The 19,295-nt window shown below is 46.7% G+C and overlaps 1 long non-coding RNA gene across 1 annotated transcript; it reads right to left on the reverse strand.

The window, feature by feature from the left end:
- Positions 1-703: 703 nt before the first annotated feature.
- Positions 704-5,867, reverse strand: LOC129840634 (uncharacterized). Its single transcript, XR_008757225.1, has 2 exons — positions 5,142-5,867; positions 704-2,027 (listed from the first exon to the last, which is right to left on the reverse strand). It is a non-coding gene; the product is annotated as an uncharacterized LOC129840634 (long non-coding RNA).
- Between the last annotated feature and the right edge of the window lie 13,428 nt (positions 5,868-19,295).

A 19,295-nucleotide genomic window follows, 5' to 3' on the forward strand; every position in this document is an offset into this window, starting at 1 on the left:
ACAGCCAAGCTGTCTTCATCAGGGTATAATGGTTCAAATGAAACATGACAGCGACAATTTTTTAAAAATCTGTCGATATGGCTTCCTGCTTTTAAGCTGTTGCATAGCATAATTGAGGCAGATGATTCAGTGGTGATGATGTAACTTTGTCGGGTAATTTTGTATCAAATGCTTTGGAATGTTGCTGAATAAAATAACAGACACTGAAATGGCTACTGCATTTTGCATTTCAGGTGTAACAAAACTCTAGACCTACTTCACTATTAATAGGCCTATTATTTCAGAATCATTTGACACAGTTACCTTTATGTTTTAGATGCAACATGATATGATTGACTGAGCCTGAAAACATCATGTTTCATTTTGGAAGCATTAACATAACATAACTGATTTGGCTGCTTTCTGTCACAAGTGGAATTGATAAACTTGCAGTATATGGAAAGCTGTTGGCCTATTTCATTCATGACATAAAATAGGTTACTAATCCAATGGGTGGTGCTACTGTTCACATTGGCGATTTTAGCATGTACATCTTGGTGGGGCAAACTCCCAAAAATTGTTTAGATGCATGCCAGCAAAGCCACTACACAACACAACACTAAACCATACAATACATTAATTGCAGTATAATGGTGACATATGTTAAAGATTGATGATATTTACTAGAAGAGAGAGACCAAGTTGAGACGCTAGACCAGGTGGATAAGGTATGATATTTAAGGCAGTTTAATAAGTTGCAAAGATATCTGACAACACGTGCACGGGCTCGTCCATTTAGCTCAGAGGGAGCTAGCAGGAGGAGCCCCGACTCATATTCTGCAATACATTTTATACAGTGAAATGACGTAGTTAGATTCTAGTAGTTCTGCTCTCCTGACTGGTCGCTGTGAGTGGAGGGCGGTCCCCTTCAGGCTGATATCAATGTTCCATTGGTTCTCAGTAGTGTTCTTTGTCCTTGGAACTCCCGCCTGAAACAGGGGTTTGTGTGTGTGTGTGTGTATATGCATGCGCATGCTCGTTGAGTGCCATGCCGGTCTGGGTTGTCTCTTGTATTGACAAGATGTTGAAGCAGACACCAGCAACTGGCGCCTGAGGTCAGAGCGCCCCCTGCCTTATCAGTGCTCATAAATGGTTTGTGTCAGCCATCTCTCTCTGTGTGTGTGTGGGAGTAAGGTTAGTATCTGGCACAGGCAGAACTGGTTCATCTGTGGGGTGCAGCAAAGTGTTACAACCACGTCTGCTTTAATAATGAAGGCATTATAACAATATTATAGCTAACAAATACAGTGCCCACAAACTATTAGGGCCTACATAAAGCTGTCCCAAAACCTAACCACTGCTACACCTGGCTATCAGTGGAGCCTTGTCTGGCAGAGAAACAATTCATTCAGCTTAATTTACTGCCTTTAAAAAAAACATAGCTGATACGGCTGACTTGCTTAAACAAATGTCGTTTCTACTGTCAATTGAGACCTACAAACTATGGCATAAGGGGGCGACAAGGCAATCTGTAATTTCGATTAAGACATTAATGAGCGAGCTAGGACGGGCGTAGTCAATATAACTATTTGTTCAGCACTTTTGAAATGTACAGCAACAGAATTCAGAACATGGGTTGTTCTTACAGTATTCTCCCTGTACACCAAGTCAGAACCAAATGATAAGTGGGCATAAAGGCAGACAATGACATTTCTCTAAAACAGGCTATAGGCTACATGTGCACCACCAAGTCAGAACAGTAGGTTAGGTTAAGAGGGGAAAAGGAACAAAATGATTAGGGTGAGGCACATGGGCTACTAACAGCTTACTATAGAAACATACACTTAGCATTACTTTCTTAGCAACAATATACATATCTCCCTGGAATATGACATAATTTATGCAGCAGCATGCAATAAATGTTTTACTCACCTTGTTGTGCTGTGCTCACTTGAACAGGAAGTTGGCGCGGCGGTCCTTCGTGGGGCAATGTTGTCATCAAAGTCTGGCATTCTCTGGATTTATGGTGCTTTCAAGACAACTGGGAACTTGGAAAAAAACAAGGTTGATCCATGACGTCAGTAATCTTCAGGTCGGAGCTCTAGAAAGAGGCCCGAGTTCCCAACTTAGAATTCCAAATTGGATGACCATTCAAAACGTATTTTCCCAGTCGGAGCTCATTTTTTTCAGAGTTCCCAGTTGTCTTGAACTCACTGAAGTCTGAGATTTCCCAGTTCCGAGTTTCCAGTTGTTTTGAGTGCAGCAGAAGTCATGCTGGATTGACAGCATGGCCAATGTTGAATGTTTATCCTTTTACACTTGGAAAATAGACCCTTAAACCCAGACTTGGACCACAGACCCACTCCACTGAAGGCTAGTGATTGCTTTGCAATGCTTGCAGTTAGCCACTGATTCTTTCCTAACCACTCATTAGTGAATTTACGATTTCCAACTTGTTGTGTAATATTTTACCAACGGCCGATGAGCACCGAAGTTTACATACACTTAGGTTGGAGTCTTTAAAACTCGTTTTTCAACCAATACACAAATTTCTGTGGATTGCCAAAACTACAGTTTTGGCAAGTCGGTTAGAACATCTACTTTGTGCATGACACAAGTAATTTTTCCAGCAATTGTTTACAGACAGATTATTTCACTTATAATTCACTGTATCACAATTACAGTGGGTCAGAAGTTTACATACATTAAGTTGACTGTGCCTTTAAAAAGCTCTGAAAATTCCAGAAATTGATGTCATGGCTTTAGAAGCTTCTGATAGGCTAATTGACATCATTTGAGTCAATTGGAGGTGTACCTGTGGATGTATTTCAAGGCCTACCTTCAAACTCAGTGCCTCTTTGCTTGACATGGGAAAATCAAAAGAAATCAGCCAAGACCTCAGAAAAAAATTGTGGACCTCCACAAGTCTGGTTCATCCTTGTGAGCAATTTTCAAACACCTGAAGGTACCACGTGCATCTGTACAAACGATAGTGCGCAAGTATAAACACCATGGGACCACGCAGCCGTCATACTGCTCAGGAAGAAGATGTGTTCTGTCTCCTAGAGATGAACGTACTTTGGTGCGAAAAGTACAAATCAATCCTAGAACAACAGCAAAGGACTTTGTGAAGATGCTGGAAGAAACATGTACAAGAGTATCTATATCCACAGTAAAACGAGTCCTATATCGACATAACCTGAAAGGCTGCTCAGCAAGATAGAAGAAATCACTGTTCCAAAATCACCATAAAAAGCCAGACTACGGTTTGCAACTGCACATGGGGACAAAGATCGTACTTTTTGGAGAAATGTCCTCTGGTCTGATGAAACAAAAATATAACTGTTTGGCAAGCCGAAGAACACCATCACAAACGTGAAGCACGGGGTGGCAGCATCATGTTGTGGGGGTGCTTTGCTGCAGGAGGGACTGGTGCACTTCACAAAATAAATGGCATCATGAGGTAGGAAAATTATGTGGATATATTGAAGCAACATCTCAAGACATCAATCAGGAAGTTAAAGCTTGGTCGCAAATGGGTCTTCCAAATGGACAATGACCCCAAGCATACTTCCAAAGTTGTGGCAAAATGGCTTAAGGACAACAAAGTCAAGGTATTGGAGTGGCCATCACAAAGCCCTAACCTCATTCCTATAGAAAATGTGTGGGCAGAACTGAAAAAGTGTGTGCGAGCAAGGAGGGCTACAAACCTGCCTCAGTTACACCAGCTCTGTCAGGAGGAATGGGACAAAATTCACCCAATTTATTGTGGGAAGCTTGTGGAAGGCTACCTGAAACATTTGACCCAAGTCAAACAATTTTAAAGGCAATGCTACCAAATACTAATTGAGTGCATGTAAACTTCTGACCCACTGGGAATGTGATGAAAGAAATAAAAGCTGAAATATATCATTCTCTCTACTATTATTCGGACATTTCACATTGTTAAAATGAAGTGGTGGTCCTAGCTGACCTAAGACAGGGAATTTTGACTAGGATTAAATGTCAGGAAATGTGAAAAACTGAGTTGAAATGTTTTTGGCTAAGGTGTATGTAAACTTCCGACTTCAACTGTAAGCATCACAAATAACGTATTATTAGCAACGCTAGCTTGCTTAACCGTCTAACTAAAATCTCATTGGTTGAAGAATTGTTCCGAATACAAAGGCACTCATGTCATCGTTATAACTTCACCAACCTGGAGACACGAGATCCAGAGTTAGCAAGCCTTAGCCGTAGATTAAGGGGTCTCAAACTACCGGCCTGCGGGCCAAATGCTTGTCTTAGTAAATGCCGCCCACTGCCTGCAGAGTTCTCTTAGAGGTGGGTGGTATTTCTCAAAGTGAACCCTGTTCTGGTTTGATATTGCGGGAAACATGTTGTAATCGTAGCGATTGGCACACAAAGCATAATAACACTTTCCTATTGGGGAGCACAGAGGATGACTTCTCCTGCTCTGGAGATACACCTGGCACAAGCTCTCCCTTCCTTATCACAGGTGAGGGGGTTTCAACGCGGGAGGGGATGGGTGTTGTTGTCACATCAATGCAAATGAGGCTAGAGGCCTGGTGTGGGACGTATCACAGATGGAGGGGCACAACAGCACAGTTTTCCACTCTGTTGGCAGCAAGGTCAACTGGTGCATGTTATCTTACTCACTCACCCTCTTTCTCTCCCTCCCTCTCTCACTCGCTCTCGTTCGCTAAAGGGTGCAGGAGTTCAGAGCAGGGAACACAAGCACCCGCCTGAACCCGTTGCTTCGCAAGCGCACACACAGGGCCTCATAACAAAGTAGTGTCTCCATTACCCCCCTCACCCCCACCCTCCCCAAGCTTAACTGCGTGGGAAGAGTTGAGCAGATGCCGCCTGCGCTTCACAAAACAACTAGCTATGTCACTGCTAGCTAAAAAAGCATGAAACACATTTATATCTGATCAACAGAATGACCTAAGGGCTCTCTGTGCCTCTCTGGCCATATCAACACAGCCTTGGCATTGCCTGCTTTCTAGCACCAAAGTCAGACAGGTGTTGTAACTAACCTGTGCTGTGAGTGGTGGGGATTTATTTTGGTTGCCAGAGAGGCGATTGTAAACACACATGAATGATGAAAGAAAAACAGGTTGGGGACAATGCCCCACATGTGTATATGAGCTTATACTTACATGGAACACACTTCAGTGCACATGTACACTCATGCTTCCATGGTGGGTCTCTGCGTGGGGAATATGCATGGCTGGGTTATTGTACTGTCCCAACATGTTTGTCTTCTTTTGTCTGTATATCTCGCTTTCTGAGCATGTGAGTTCCTGAGCATGTGCGCTGTGACTATTTACTACCACATTGAGCAACATTTTCCACTCCCTCAATGAAACCTGAGAATGTTACTGTACACACCAAGGAATGTTTTTCACCGAGCGAGTGACAATTGTCCTGCCATATTTGTCCATCTCTGAAAAGTCCCCTTCGTAGCAGTACTTTTCCTCTTTTACAGAAGAATCTCAACAAAGCTTAAATGAGAAGTGTAAGCTATGTTGCACAGTACACCAGTTGTCATAACAATGATATCTGAACTTGCAGCTGTCTGTCACAATGAGGTACTTCCCAGCATGCAACAGGAAGCTCCTAAGCGCTTTCATCTTTTAATGAGGCGGTCGTAAAGAGAGAAAGGACATACTGTGTTTGTGTGTGTGTGTGTGTGTGTCATGTCAGATGACGTTCTGCACTGGTGCTACATTAAGAATTAACTTCAGTAAATTAGGCATGTGACTTCCATCGGCCTCTTCTGTCCTTTCTTTCTCTCTCTCACTCAAACACACACACTCTCGGACAGAAGAGTCCCTACCTCGAGAAGACCTCAGTCCATGTCAGTAATTGTGTATCTCTTCTCCTCATTGTCACATAACCCCTTCAAAGTGAGAAAGAAAGCACACCTTCTCGATGGGTCATTGACCGTGTAGAAAAACAGAGTGGGAAACTGGGAGTACTTCCAAAACAGCCGAGACAACATGCAGCGTCAAAGCATGCCACCCGACAAAAGGTTAATGATCCTTGCGGAAAAACAGGTGACAGAGATCTATTTTGTTTCCTCAGTCAGGTGTCAAAATGCCTATTAATAGTGTGTGGAACGACCTCCGATGATGTAGGATGATATCGGAATAAGTAGAACATCTTTTGCATTTCTGTCTCCTGTGACCTCTTTCGACATCTATCCAAAATATTATCTCAACACATGAAACATTTCTGAAATCCTTAAGATGTTTCCTAATCACACACAAAAAACAAATGTTTGATATCATATTCACAGGAGGCATGACACACCCATTTGTGTACATATTTTCAGTTCGCATTTGGTAGACTGGAACAGCAGATTAGATCAACTGAGACACCATTATTGTAGTTCTAATTGTACCCCAATGGTAATTTAACCGAACAAAAATATAAACACATGTAAAGTGTTGGTCCCATGTTTCATGCGCTGAAATAAAAAAAATCACAGAAATATTCCATACACACAAAAAGCTTATTTCTCTCAAATGTTTTGCCCAATTTGTTAACATCCCTGTTAGTGAGCATTTCTCCTTTGCTAAGATAATCCATCCACCTAACAGGTGTGGCATATCAAAAAGCTGGTTAAACAGCATGATCATTACACAGGTGCACCTTGTGCTTGGGACAATAAAAGGCTGCCTTTAAAATGTGCAGTCTTGTCACAACACAATGCAACAGACGTCTCAAGTTGAGGGAGCGTGCAATTGGCATGCTGACTGCAGGGATCTCCACCAGAGCCGCTTCCAACATTGTTTTAAAGAATTTGGCAGTACGTCCAACCAGCTTCACAACCACAGACCATGTGTAACCACTCCAGCCCAGGACCTCCACATCCGGCTTCTTCATCTGCGGGATGGTCTGAGACCAGCTACCTGGACAGCTGATGAAACCGAGGAGTATTTCTGTCTATAATTGTTACGCTGGTATAAAGGATTTGGAAACAGGCGCAGGAATACACAATAGGGTTTTTTAATACACCCAAAACTAACATGTATACAAAAACATTGGGCTGTACCCAAACACAAGAGCGAGGGTAAACCTTGTTGAACGACATGGGACGATTGTCACGAAACCCGCCGAAGATGGGGCCTCTTCCTGTTCGGGCGGCGCTCGGCGGTCGTCGTCGCCGGCCTACTAGCTGCCACCGATCCCCTTTTCTGTTTCATTTAGTGTTGTCTGATTAGTGCACCTGTTTCTTGTTTGGGTTTTGTTTTTGGGCTATATAAACCCGGTAGGCCCACCGGCTTTTGTGCGGGCTTGTTTTTCTGTTATTGGTGTGTGTATATTTTTGTGGATTTTATTTCCCGAACCGTTTCGTCCTGTTTGTTTTGGACTGGGTCTTTTAGTGCCCGTGTGTGTGGTGTTGACCGACACTTTGTTGTTTGGGAATAAATATCCACGTATCAAACTACCCTGCTCTCTGCGCCTGACTCCTCCACCCACTACTTCTAGAAGTCCTGACAGAAGCCCGCACCAACTATGGAGTCAGCAGGAGCAGCGACCACCCCTCTTCCATCGATGGAGGAGCGCGTCCTCCATCGGATCGGTTCGGCGATGGACCTGATGATGGAGTGGATGGAGCGATGGGAGAGGAGTGGTCTCCCGACATCCACCCCAGCTCCCCCACAGACGACGTAACCCGTCCTCCTCCGTCATCGTCTGGTCCCAGCGCGTTGCGTCCCCGAGGGAGTACGATGGGGCGGCGGCTGGGTGCCAGGGATTTTTGCTCCAGCTTGAGCTCTACATGGCTACCGTTCGTCCGACTCCCTCGGGTGAAGAGAGTGTGAGCCTCCTCGTCTCCTGCTTGACGGGTAGAGCCCTGGAATGGGCCAACGCTGTCTGGTACGGCCCAGACTCTGCTCGGGACCACTACCCGGTGAGCGACTGTTTCACCTCAGACAGGAGACGAGGAGCGCGCAAGACTTTGCTTTGGAGTTCCGGACCTTGGCCGCTGGTGCGGGGTGGAATGACAGGGCCCCGATGGACCACTATCGGTGCAGCCTCTAGGAGGACGTCCGCAGGGAGCTAGCTTGTCGGAACACCACACTCTTCCTCGACGAGCTCATTGACTTGTCGATCCGGCTGGACAACCTGCTAGCTGCCCGCGGGCGTTGAGAGGGGGTCCTGTCAGTTCCACCTCCCAGCCCTCCCGCTCCAACTCCGATGGAGTTGGGAGGAGCTGCATCAAGGGGGACCGGAGGAGGAGGCTCCTCCTGCACCTACTGTGGGCGGAGAGGATACACTTCGGACCGGTGCAGGAGGAGTCCGTCTGGGAGTCGAGATGGCAGGCGGAACACTTCTCGGCCACCCCAGGTGAGTAGGCACCAAACTCACCCAGAGCTCCCTGTTGGTCACATGTTTTTATTTATTTTTTCCCCTGCGTTTTTCCCTCTCTCCAGCATAAGGCGCTAGTCGATTCAGGCGCAGCTGGGAGTTTTATGGATCGCGGACTCGCCCGTAGGTTGGGGATTCCGTTGGTGCCGATAGACCCACCCTTCCCCGTACACTCCTTAGATAGCCGACCATTAGGGTCAGGGCTGGTCAGGGAGGCCACGGTTCCGCTGGACATGGTAACACAGGGCGATCATAGGGAGCGGATCAGTTTCTACCTTATCGATTCACCTGCGTTTCCAGTGGTGTTGGGGATTCCCTGGCTGGCTATTCACAATCCCCTAATTTCCTGGAGACGGGGCTCTTCAGGGGTGGTCAGAGGAGTGTTCAGGTAGGTGTATAGGAGTTTCCATCGGTGCCCCGTCGGTGGAGAGTCCAGACCAGGTTTCCACTGTGCGCATTCCCTCAGAATATGCCGATTTGGCTATCGCTTTTTGTAAAGAAAAGGCGACCAAATTACCACCCCATCGACGGGGGGATTGCGTGATAAACCTCCAGGAGAACGCTGCACTTCCCAGGAGTCACTTGTACCCATTGTCACAGGAGGAGACGTTGGCTATGGAGACATATGTTGCGAAAGCTCTGAGACAGGGGTACATTCGGCCCTCCATGTCACCCGTCTCCTCAAGTTTCTTTTTTGTGAAAAAAAGGAGGGAGGACTGCATCCGTGCATTGATTATCGAGGTCTAAATTCCATCACAGTGGGATTTAGTTATCCGCTACCTCTCATCGCTACGGCGGTGGAATGATTCCAAGGAGCGCGTTTTTTCACGAAACTGGACCTCAGGAGTGCATATAATCTGGTGCGTATTCGGGATGGAGACGAGTGGAAAATCGCGTTTAGTACCACATCAGGCCACTATGAGTACCTCGTCATGCCGTATGGGTTAAAGAATGCTCCAGCCGTCTTTCAATCCTTTGTAGATGAGATTCTCAGGGACCTGCACGGGCAGGGTGTGGTGGTATACATTGATGACATCTTGATCTATTCTGCCACATGCGCCGCGCATGTCTCCCTGATGCGCAAGGTACTTGGGTGACTGATGGAGCATGACCTATACGTCAAGGCTGAGAAATGTGTGTTCTCCAAACAAGCCGTTTCCTTCCTGGGTTATCGCATTTCCACCTCGGTGGTAGTGATGGAGTTTGACCGCGTTAACGCCGTGCGTAATTGGTCGACTCCGACCACGGTAAAGGAGGTGCAGTGGTTTTTAGGGTTTGCCAATTACTACCGGAGGTTTATCCGGCGTTTTGGCCAAGAGGCAGTTCCTATTACCTCACTGCTGAAGGGGGGACCGGTGCGTTTACGGTGGTCGGCCGAGGCGGACGGAGCTTTCAACTGGTTGAAGGCGCTGTTTACTGACACGCCCATGTTGGCGCATCCGGACCCCTCGTTAGCGTTCAAAGTGGAGGTGGATGCGTCCGAGGCTGGTGTTGGAGCCGTGCTGTCACAGCGCTCGGGCACGCCACCGAAGCTCCGCCCCTGCGCTTTCTTTTCGAGGAAGCTGGGTCCGGCGGAGCGGAACTATGATGTGGGGGACCGGGAGTTGTTAGCTATGGTAAAAGCCCTGAAGGTGTGGAGACACTGGCTTGAGGGGGCTAAGCACCCTTTCCTCATCTGGACTGACCACCGCAATCTGGAGTATATCCGGGCGACGAGGAGACTGAATCCTCATCAGGCTAGTGGGCCATGTTCTTTACCCGATTTAGATTTACGATCTATTATAGACCAGGTTCCCGGACCGGTCCATCGATCCTACTCCCATCCTTCCAGCTTCTAGGCTGGTGGCTCCGGTGGTATGGGAGGTGGACGCGGACATCAAGTGGGCGTTGTGGTTGGAACCTGCGCCTTCACAGTGTCCTTCCGGTCTTAGGTACGTGCCGCTTGGTGTCCGTGATCAATTGATTCGGTGGGCTCACACACTACCCTCTTCAGGTCATCCGGGGATTGTGAGGACAGTGCGGGGTCTTAGGGGGAAATACTGCTGGCCCACCTTAGCCAAGGACGTGAGGCTCTATGTCTCCTCCTGTTCGGTGTGCGCCCAGAGTAAGGCTCCTAAGCACCTGCCTAGAGGGAAACTACAGCCCCTCCTGGTTCCACAACGGCCATGGTCTCATCTGTCGGTGGACTTTCTTACTGATCTTCCCCCGTCTCAGGGGAACACTACCATCCTGGTCGTTGTGGATCGGTTCTCTAAGTCCTGCCGTCTCCTCCCATTGCCTGGTCTCCCTACGGCCCTACAGACTGCGGAGGCTCTATTTACCCACGTCTTCCAGCACTACGGGGTGCCGGAGGACATCGTATCTGATCGGGGTCCCCAGTTCACGTCCCATGTTTGGAGGGCGTTTATGGAACGTCTGAGGGTCTCGGTCAGCCTGACCTCTGGTTATCACCCCGAGAGTAATGGGCAGGTGGAGAGAGTGAACCAGGAAGTGGGTAGGTTTCTGCGGTCGTATTGTCAGGACCGGCCAGGGGAATGGGCGAGGTACGTCCCATGGGCTGAGTTGGCCCAGACCTCACTCCGTCACTCCTCCACGAACATGTCGCCATTTCAATGCATGTTGGGCTACCAGCCGGTCCTGGCTCCGTAGCATCAGAGTCAGACCGAAGCTCCTGCGGTAGAGGAGTGGGTACAGCGCTCTAGGGAGACCTGGAGGGCAGTCCAGGACGCTCTCAAGCAGGCCGGTGGACGACAGAAGAAGAGCGCTGACCGCCACCGCAGTGAGGCCCCTGTGTTCGCACCAGAGGACAGGGTCTGGCTCTCGACCCGAAACCTGCCCGTCCGCCTGCCCTGCCGGAAGCTGGGACCGCAGTGTGTGGGGCCATTTAAAGTCTTGAGGAGAATAAACGAGGTGTGTTATAGATTACAACTTCCCTCTTACTATCGCATTAACCCCTCGTTTCATGTGTCTCTCCTCAGGCCGGTGGTAGCTGGTCCCCTACAAGAAGGTGAGGTGCCGGAGGTCCCTCCGCCCCCTCTGGACATCGAGGGGTCCCCAGCGTACACGGTATGCACTATTCTGGACTCGAGACACCGGGTGAGGGGCCTGCAGTACCTCATGGACTGGGAGGGGTACGGTCCGGAGGAGAGGTGCTGGGTACCGGTGGGGGACATTTTGGATCTTTCTCTCCTGAAGGACTTCCACCGCCTCCACCCGGATCGCCCTGCACCTCGCCCTCCGGGTCGCCGAAGATGGTGCCTCTTCCTGTTCGGCCTACTAGCTGCCACCGATCCCCTTTTCTGTTTCATTTAGTGTTGTCTGATTAGTGCACCTGTTTCTTGTTCGGGTTTTGGGCTATTTAAACCCGGTAGGCCCGCCGGCTTTTGTGCGGGCTTGTTTTTCTGTTATTGGTGTGTGTATATTTTTGTGGATTATATTTCCCGAACCGCTTCAACCTGTTTGTTTTGGACTGGGTCTTTTAGCGCCTGTGTGTGTGGCGTTGACCGACACTCTGTTGTTTGGGAATAAATATCCACGTATCAAACTACCCTGCTCTCTGCGCCTGACTCCTCCACCCACTACTTCTACAAGTCCTGACTGCACCAATGCATAATAGCTGCACCAACGCATAGGTATTCACACGACTAACGGACATGGGAACAATAACCGACAAAGACAGAGAGCACATATATAACATACTAATCATTGGGAAATGGGAACTAGGTGTGTGTAATCAGACAAGACAGTCCGGGGTTGATGATAATGAATCCCGTTCAGTGAAGCCTAGAAATCCAGTGACGTAGACCTCTGGGAACTGGTGAACAGAATGAGCAGCAGTACCGGGGGTATCCGTGACAATAATGAATCCCTTTTGTGGGGAAAAACGTATTCTGATTGGCTGGGCCTGGCTCCCCAGTGGGTGCATTTCTATTTTTGTTCAGTATATAATTCACAGTGGTTTAGATGTTACAATTATCCTCTACATTGTTTGCTTTGTCACATAAACTGAAATTAGGCAATCATTTTAGCAACCAGGTAATAACAGAGGGATTTCTATACATTGCCGCTTTAAGGTCTGAAAACAAGCTGAACTTTAGAGTGAACTATCACTTTAGTCATAACATATTGTATCCATCTCCAACCAATGAGACAATACATACAGTTAAGGTTAGCATGTTAGCTAGCCATTCTGATTGAGAAGACAATACTGACTCCCAAAACGGTACAGTAGGTTGTTCAGCTCATACGTGATCCCGGATAACCTCTGACATATAACCCTCCCTGATTAACTCCACTGCATCCACCTCAGCCAAGGCCTAATGCAATCAGAGAAAGCGAAATGACCAGGGGTACACAGTGACATACAGAGCCATTATTAGCTATCTACTGCCATGATAAGTGAGGGGCCATGTTGCCTGAAAGAGGTACTTTCACTAGTGATGGCGGGTTGACTCATAACCCGCGTTCCCCGTGGTTATATCCTATATCCGCAGGGTGGGTGGGTTTAGGGTCAGTAAATATTGGGTTTAATAAGGAGAAAGTAATGCATACAATATCCATAAATGTATAATTCCTGTGCAATTCATATCTATAGGCTACGTTGAGATTTTTTTTCTCCATTATTTATATCTGCCGTTAGTGCATAGCCTAAGCTTTAGGGCCTAACTGTAGTGCACCAAATACACGCCAATTGCCAAATGCTTTTGAGAAGAAAAAGTTCAAGGCTATCCTCTGAGGGAAAAAGGACGATGTCGGAGTTTAATTCAGTAAGAGAAAAGCTGTGAAATGGAGAGTTGAAAATAAATACAAAGGAGGGCCAGAACAGTAGTCTAATGTTTGGGAAAGATGGTAAAAGAGGATGATAGCAGAGCCAATATCACTCCCTAAAAACACAACCTTATGGAACAATCCTTGGATAGCTTTTCAGAAATTCATTGATAAATTGTCTCACATGGAAAACGAAAGGCATAGAAACCGTAAATGACTTGGTTATAAGAAATACATTTACTGTATTTCCATGATAGCTTTAAAAATACAATTTGGTTTGACAAATGTAGATATTTTCAAATACATCCAACTTAAGTTTTATCACAACATTTTGATTTGAAATCTTGAGAGCAATTTTGAGAGAATCTGTTTTGAGTCAGAAAAGGATATTCATAAGCTGTACAAATGTCACGATCGTGTGGCGGATTAACGGACCAAAATGCAGCTTTTGGAAAATAAGCCATCTTCTTTTATTATAACACGAAGATGAACACGACACAAAAACACTTTAACAAAACAACAAAACAACAAAACGACCGTGAAGCTACAAACGTTGTGCACAAACATACAGGCTACTAACGTTCTTACATAGACAATTACCCACAACCAACAAAACAAAAACATTCCCCATGTCACACCCTGACCTAACTAAAATAATAAAGAAAACCAAGAATACTAAGGCCAGGGCGTGACATAACCCCCCCCTTGAGGCGCGAACTCCGGGCGCACCATACACAGTCTAGGGGAGGGTCTGGGTGGGCTTCCATCCACGGTGGCGGCTCCGGCTCTGGTCGCGGTCCCCACGTCACCACAGTACCTAAACACCTCCTAGGCTTCCTCCAAACGACCCCCCTCCACATTAACCCCATTGCATTAAAGGGCAGTTCCGGACTAAGGGACAGCTCCGAACTAAGGGCCAGTACCAGGGTAAGGGGCAGTACCAGGGTCAGGGGCAGTACCAGGGTAAGGGGCAGCACCAGGGTAAGGGGCAGCACCAGGGTAAGTGGCAGCACCAGGGTAAGGGGCAGTACCAGGGTAAGGGGCAGCTCCGGACTGAGGAATGGCAGCTCCGGACTGAGGAATGGCAGCTCCGGACTGAGGGACTGCAGCTCCGGACTGAGGGACGGCCCATGGCTGGCTGACAGATCTGGCTGCTCATGGCTGGCTAACGGATCTGGCTGCTCATGGCTGGCTGACGGATCTGGCTGCTCATGGCTGGCTGACGGATCTGGCTGCTCATGGCTGGCTGACGGATCTGGCTGCTCATGGCTAGCTGACGGATCTGGCTGCTCATGGCTAGCTGACGGATCTGGCTGCTCATGGCTAGCTGACGGATCTGGCTGCTCATGGCTAGCTGACGGATCTGGCTGCTCATGGCTAGCTGACGGATCTGGCTGCTCATGGCTAGCTGACGGATCTGGCTGCTCATGGCTAGCTGACGGATCTGGCTGCTCATGGCTAGCTGACGGATCTGGCTGCTCATGGCTAGCTGACGGATCTGGCTGCTCATGGCTGGCTGACGGATCTGGCTGCTCATGGCTGACTGACTGATCTGGCTGCTCCTGTCTGATTGGCGGCTCTGGCAGATCCTGTCTGGTTGGCGGCTCTGGCAGATCCTGTCTGGTTGACGGCTCTGGCAGATCCTGTCTGACGGACGGCTCTAGCGGCTCCTGTCTGGCTGGCGGCTCTAGCGGCTCCTGTCTGGCGGACGGCTCAGTGGGCTCATGGCAGACGGGCGGCTTTGCAGGCTCATGGCAGACGGGCGGCTTTGCAGGCTCATTGCAGACGGATGGCTCAGATGGCGCTGGGGAGACGGATGGCTCAGATGGCGCTGGGGAGACGGATGGCTCAGATGGCGCTTGGCAGACGGGCAGTTCAGTCATCGCTGTGCAGACGGCAGACTCCTGCCGGCTGAAGCGCACTGTAGGCCTGGTGCGTGGTGCCGGGACTGGTAGCACCGGGCTGGGGACACGCATCTCAGGGCTAGTGCGGGGAGAAGGAACAGGGCATACTGGACCCTGGAGACGCACATTAGGCCTAGTGCGTGGTGCCGGAACTGGTGGTACCGGGCTAGGGACACGCATCTCAAGGCTAGTGCGGGGAGCAACAACAGGGCACACTGGACTCTCAAGGCGTACTATAGGCCTTGTGCGTGGTACCGGTACTGGTGGTACCGGGCTGAGGACCCGCACATCAGGGCGAGTACGGGGAGAAGGAACAGTGCGTACAGGACTCTGGAGACACACAGAGGGCTTGGTGCGTGTTGTAGGCACTGGTGGTAATGTGCTGGAGACACGCACCACAGGGCTAGTACGTGGAGGAACAACAGGGCTCTGGAGACACCCAGGAAGCTTGATACGTGGTGTAGGCACTGGTAGTAATGGGCTGGAAACACGCACCTCAAAGCTAGTGCGAGGAGCAGGAACAGTGCGTAAAGGGCTCTGGAGACGCACCTTAGACCTAGTGCTTGGTGCCGGAACTAGTGGTACAGGGCTGGGGACATGCATCTCAGGATGAGTGCAAAAAGTAGGAACAGGACACACCGGGTTGTGAAGGTGTACTGGAGACCTGGTGTGTATAGCCGGCATCAAATCTTCCGGAACTTTAACACGAGTTTCAGGCTGAGTACGAGGAACTGACACAGGTGGCATCGGACAGCTAATACGCTCCTCAGGGAGAATGCATTGCATACTCTGCCAAACCAACAGCTCTCTCTCTTCACTCTCCTCCAATTTCGTCAACAACTCTTCGAATGTCTCATAATCTCCCCTTCGTTCACTCTCCTCCAATCTGTCCAATAACTCCTCGACACACTCAGACTCACCCCTCAACTTCGCCGACTGCTCCAAGTGCCCCCCTCCAAAAAAATTTTTGTGCTGTCTCTTGGGCTTCCTCCCGTGTCTCCGTGCTGCCTCCATCTCTGCCTTGGGGCAGTGATATTCCCCTGGCTGTGACCAGGGTCCTCTCCCGTCTAGAATTTCCTCCCATCTCCAGAAATCCTGTGTAGGTAGGTCCTGTTGCCGCTTTCCATGCCGCTTGGTCCTATGGTGGGTAATTCTGTCACGATCGTGTGGCGGATTAACGGACCAAAATGCAGCTCTTGGAAAATAAGCCATCTTCTTTTATTAAACAACACGAAGATGAACACGACACAAAAACACTTTAACAAAACAACAAAACGACCGTGAAGCTACAAACGTTGTGCACAAACATACAGGCTACTAACGTTCTTACATAGACAATTACCCACAACCAACAAAACAAAAACATTCCCCATGTCACACCCTGACCTAACTAAAATAATAAAGAAAACCAAGAATACTAAGGCCAGGGCGTGACAACAAAACCTTCCAGAGAGCCTACACAACTGATCATCTCTGAGAAAAAAATATAAACTATTGGAAAAAATATTGAAAAAGTACTGATATACAGTTAACAAAAATGTACACTTGATCTAGTATACATTTATGTATAGAATTTATTATACAAGAGACAAAATTCACAATGGCAGAGTCGTGTCTGAAGTGTAAAACTACTAATGACTCAATAAGTCATGCCTCCTGGAAATGTTACAAAATTCTAAAGTTATGGGTAGAGTTGCAAAGATTGATGTCAGAAGTATTGAAATGTAAATGTGCTTTTAATTTGCCTGTCTGTATTTTTCAAAACATGACATATGAGAGTGCAATGAGATACCTGATGGGTTGGACAATACTCTTCTCATCAATTATCTTCAAAAAACATACAAAAAAAGTGGAAATCAGTCAATCCTCCTTCATTCATGCAGTGGAAATGTCAAATGCTTTATTATCTAAAAATTGAAAGATTGAGGATGACGGAGAGAAACAAAATCATGCCGTTTGTGGCAGAAAGTGTACTGGAGATAGGGTTTGGGGCTAGTGTGTCTGGGTAGGTGTGATGTAGTGTTTGTATGATGTAGTCGTTTGTACGTGTATGTTTTGTATAGTTTGTAAAATACAAAATAAAATCGTATAAAAAAAAAGGATGCTAGCAGTGGTATGTTTTCTTCTTTGGGCTGCAAGCCCGAAGCCGGGCACAATATGACAACAGCCCCTTCAAGTGCAGGGCGCGAAATTCTAAATATATTTTTTTGAAATATTTAACTTTCACACATTAACAAGTCCAATACAGCATATGAAACATCTTGTGAAACCAGCCAACATGTCCGATTTTTTTAATGTTTTACAGCGAAAAAACACCACATATATTTATGTTAGCTCACCACCAAATACAAAAAAGGACAGACATTTTTCACAGCACAGGTAGCATGCACAAAGCCAACCTAACTAACCAAGAACCAACCAAACTAACCAAGAACCAACTTCATCAGATGACAGTCTTATAACATGTTATACAATAAATCTATGTTTTGTTAGAAAAATGTGCATATTTGAGGTATAAATCAGTTTTACATTGCAGCTACCAACACAGCTACCGTCACAAATAGGACCGAAGCAGCCAGAGTAATTACAGACACCAACGTCAAATACCTAAATACTCATCATAAAACATTTCTGAAAAATCGATGGTGTACAGCAAATTAAAAACAAACAACTTTCAACTTAACTTTCACACATTAACAAGTCCAATACAGCATATGAAACATCTTGTGAATCCAGCCAATATTTCCGATTTTTTAAGTGTTTTACAGCGAAAACACAATATAGCATTATATTAGCTTACTACAATAGCCAACCACACTACCGCATTCATTCATCAAGGCACGTTAGCGATAGCAATAGGCACGTTAGCGATAGCGAATAAACCAGCAAAAGATATATAATTTTTGACTAACCTTGATAAGCTTCATCAGATGACAGTCCTATAACATCAGGTTATACATACACTTATGTTTTGTTCGAAAATGTGCATATTTAGAGCTGAAATCAGTGGTTATACATTGTGCTAACGTAGCATATTTTTCCCAGAATGTGCGGATATTTTTATGGCACTCAACTATTCTGACCAAATAACTATACATAAACATTACTAAAAAATACATGTGGTATAGGAAATGATAGATACACTAGTTCTTAATGCAATCGCCGTGTTAGAATTCTAAAAATAACTTCATTACGACATCCAGCTTAGGTATAGCGAGAGAGTACCCAAAATCTGGGCACAAACGACTATTTCACATGTTCGACAGATATATGAAATAGCATCATAAAATGGGTCCTACTTTTGACGATCTTTCATCAGAATGTTGTACAAGGGGTCCTTTGTCGGGAACAATCGTTGTTTGGATTTAGAATGTCCTCTTCTCCAGTCAATTAGCACGGAAAGCTAGCAAAGTGGCTCGAAGCTCTCCTTCCTGAACAAAGGCACACAACGCAACACGCCTAACGTCCCGAAAAATGTTCAATAATCGAATAAAACTATATTGAAAAAACATACTTTACGATGATATTGTCACATGTATCAAATAAAATCAAAGCCGGAGATATTAGTCGTCTATAACGACAGCTGTACAGAAGGCAAAACCAGGTCCCTTCACGCGCTCTCCAGAAAACAGGAAACTGGTGACACGTCATACAAAGAGCTTTTGTTCGACCCCAGATCAAGTTATTCACTCCATTTCTTCTCTCACTGCCTGTCGACATCTAGTGGAAGACGTATGAAGTGCATCTATACTACTAAATATCAAGGACATTAATAGGCAGGCCCTAGAACAGAGCATCGATTTCAGATTTTCCACTTCCTGTCAGGAAGTTTGCTGCAAAAGGAGTTACGTTTTACTCACAGATATAATTCAAACGGTTTTAGAAACTAGAGAGTGTTTTCTATCCAATAGTAATAATAATATGCATATTGTACGAGCAAGAATTGAGTACGAGGCCGTGGGCACCTTTTATCCGGCTACTCAATACTGCCCCTGCAGCCCAAACAGGTTATGGATGATTGTGAAACGCTATACAAATTCGACAGTCACAAGATGGGGACTTGGGAACTATATTGGGAACTATACTGTTCAGATGGGTTAAATGGAATAGTAGCCAAACTTAAATCTGGACACTGACTGTAGGTTTATAACTTCTCATATACATAATATTAACTCCAGCATAATTAAGCATTTCTGGAAGTAAAATGACACACCAAACATCAATGTTTACTCAGGAAAAGGAGTGGAGAAATAGATTTCTTTC

Source organism: Salvelinus fontinalis, chromosome 3 (genome assembly GCF_029448725.1).
Source record: "Salvelinus fontinalis isolate EN_2023a chromosome 3, ASM2944872v1, whole genome shotgun sequence".
Lineage (NCBI taxonomy): Eukaryota > Metazoa > Chordata > Actinopteri > Salmoniformes > Salmonidae > Salvelinus > Salvelinus fontinalis.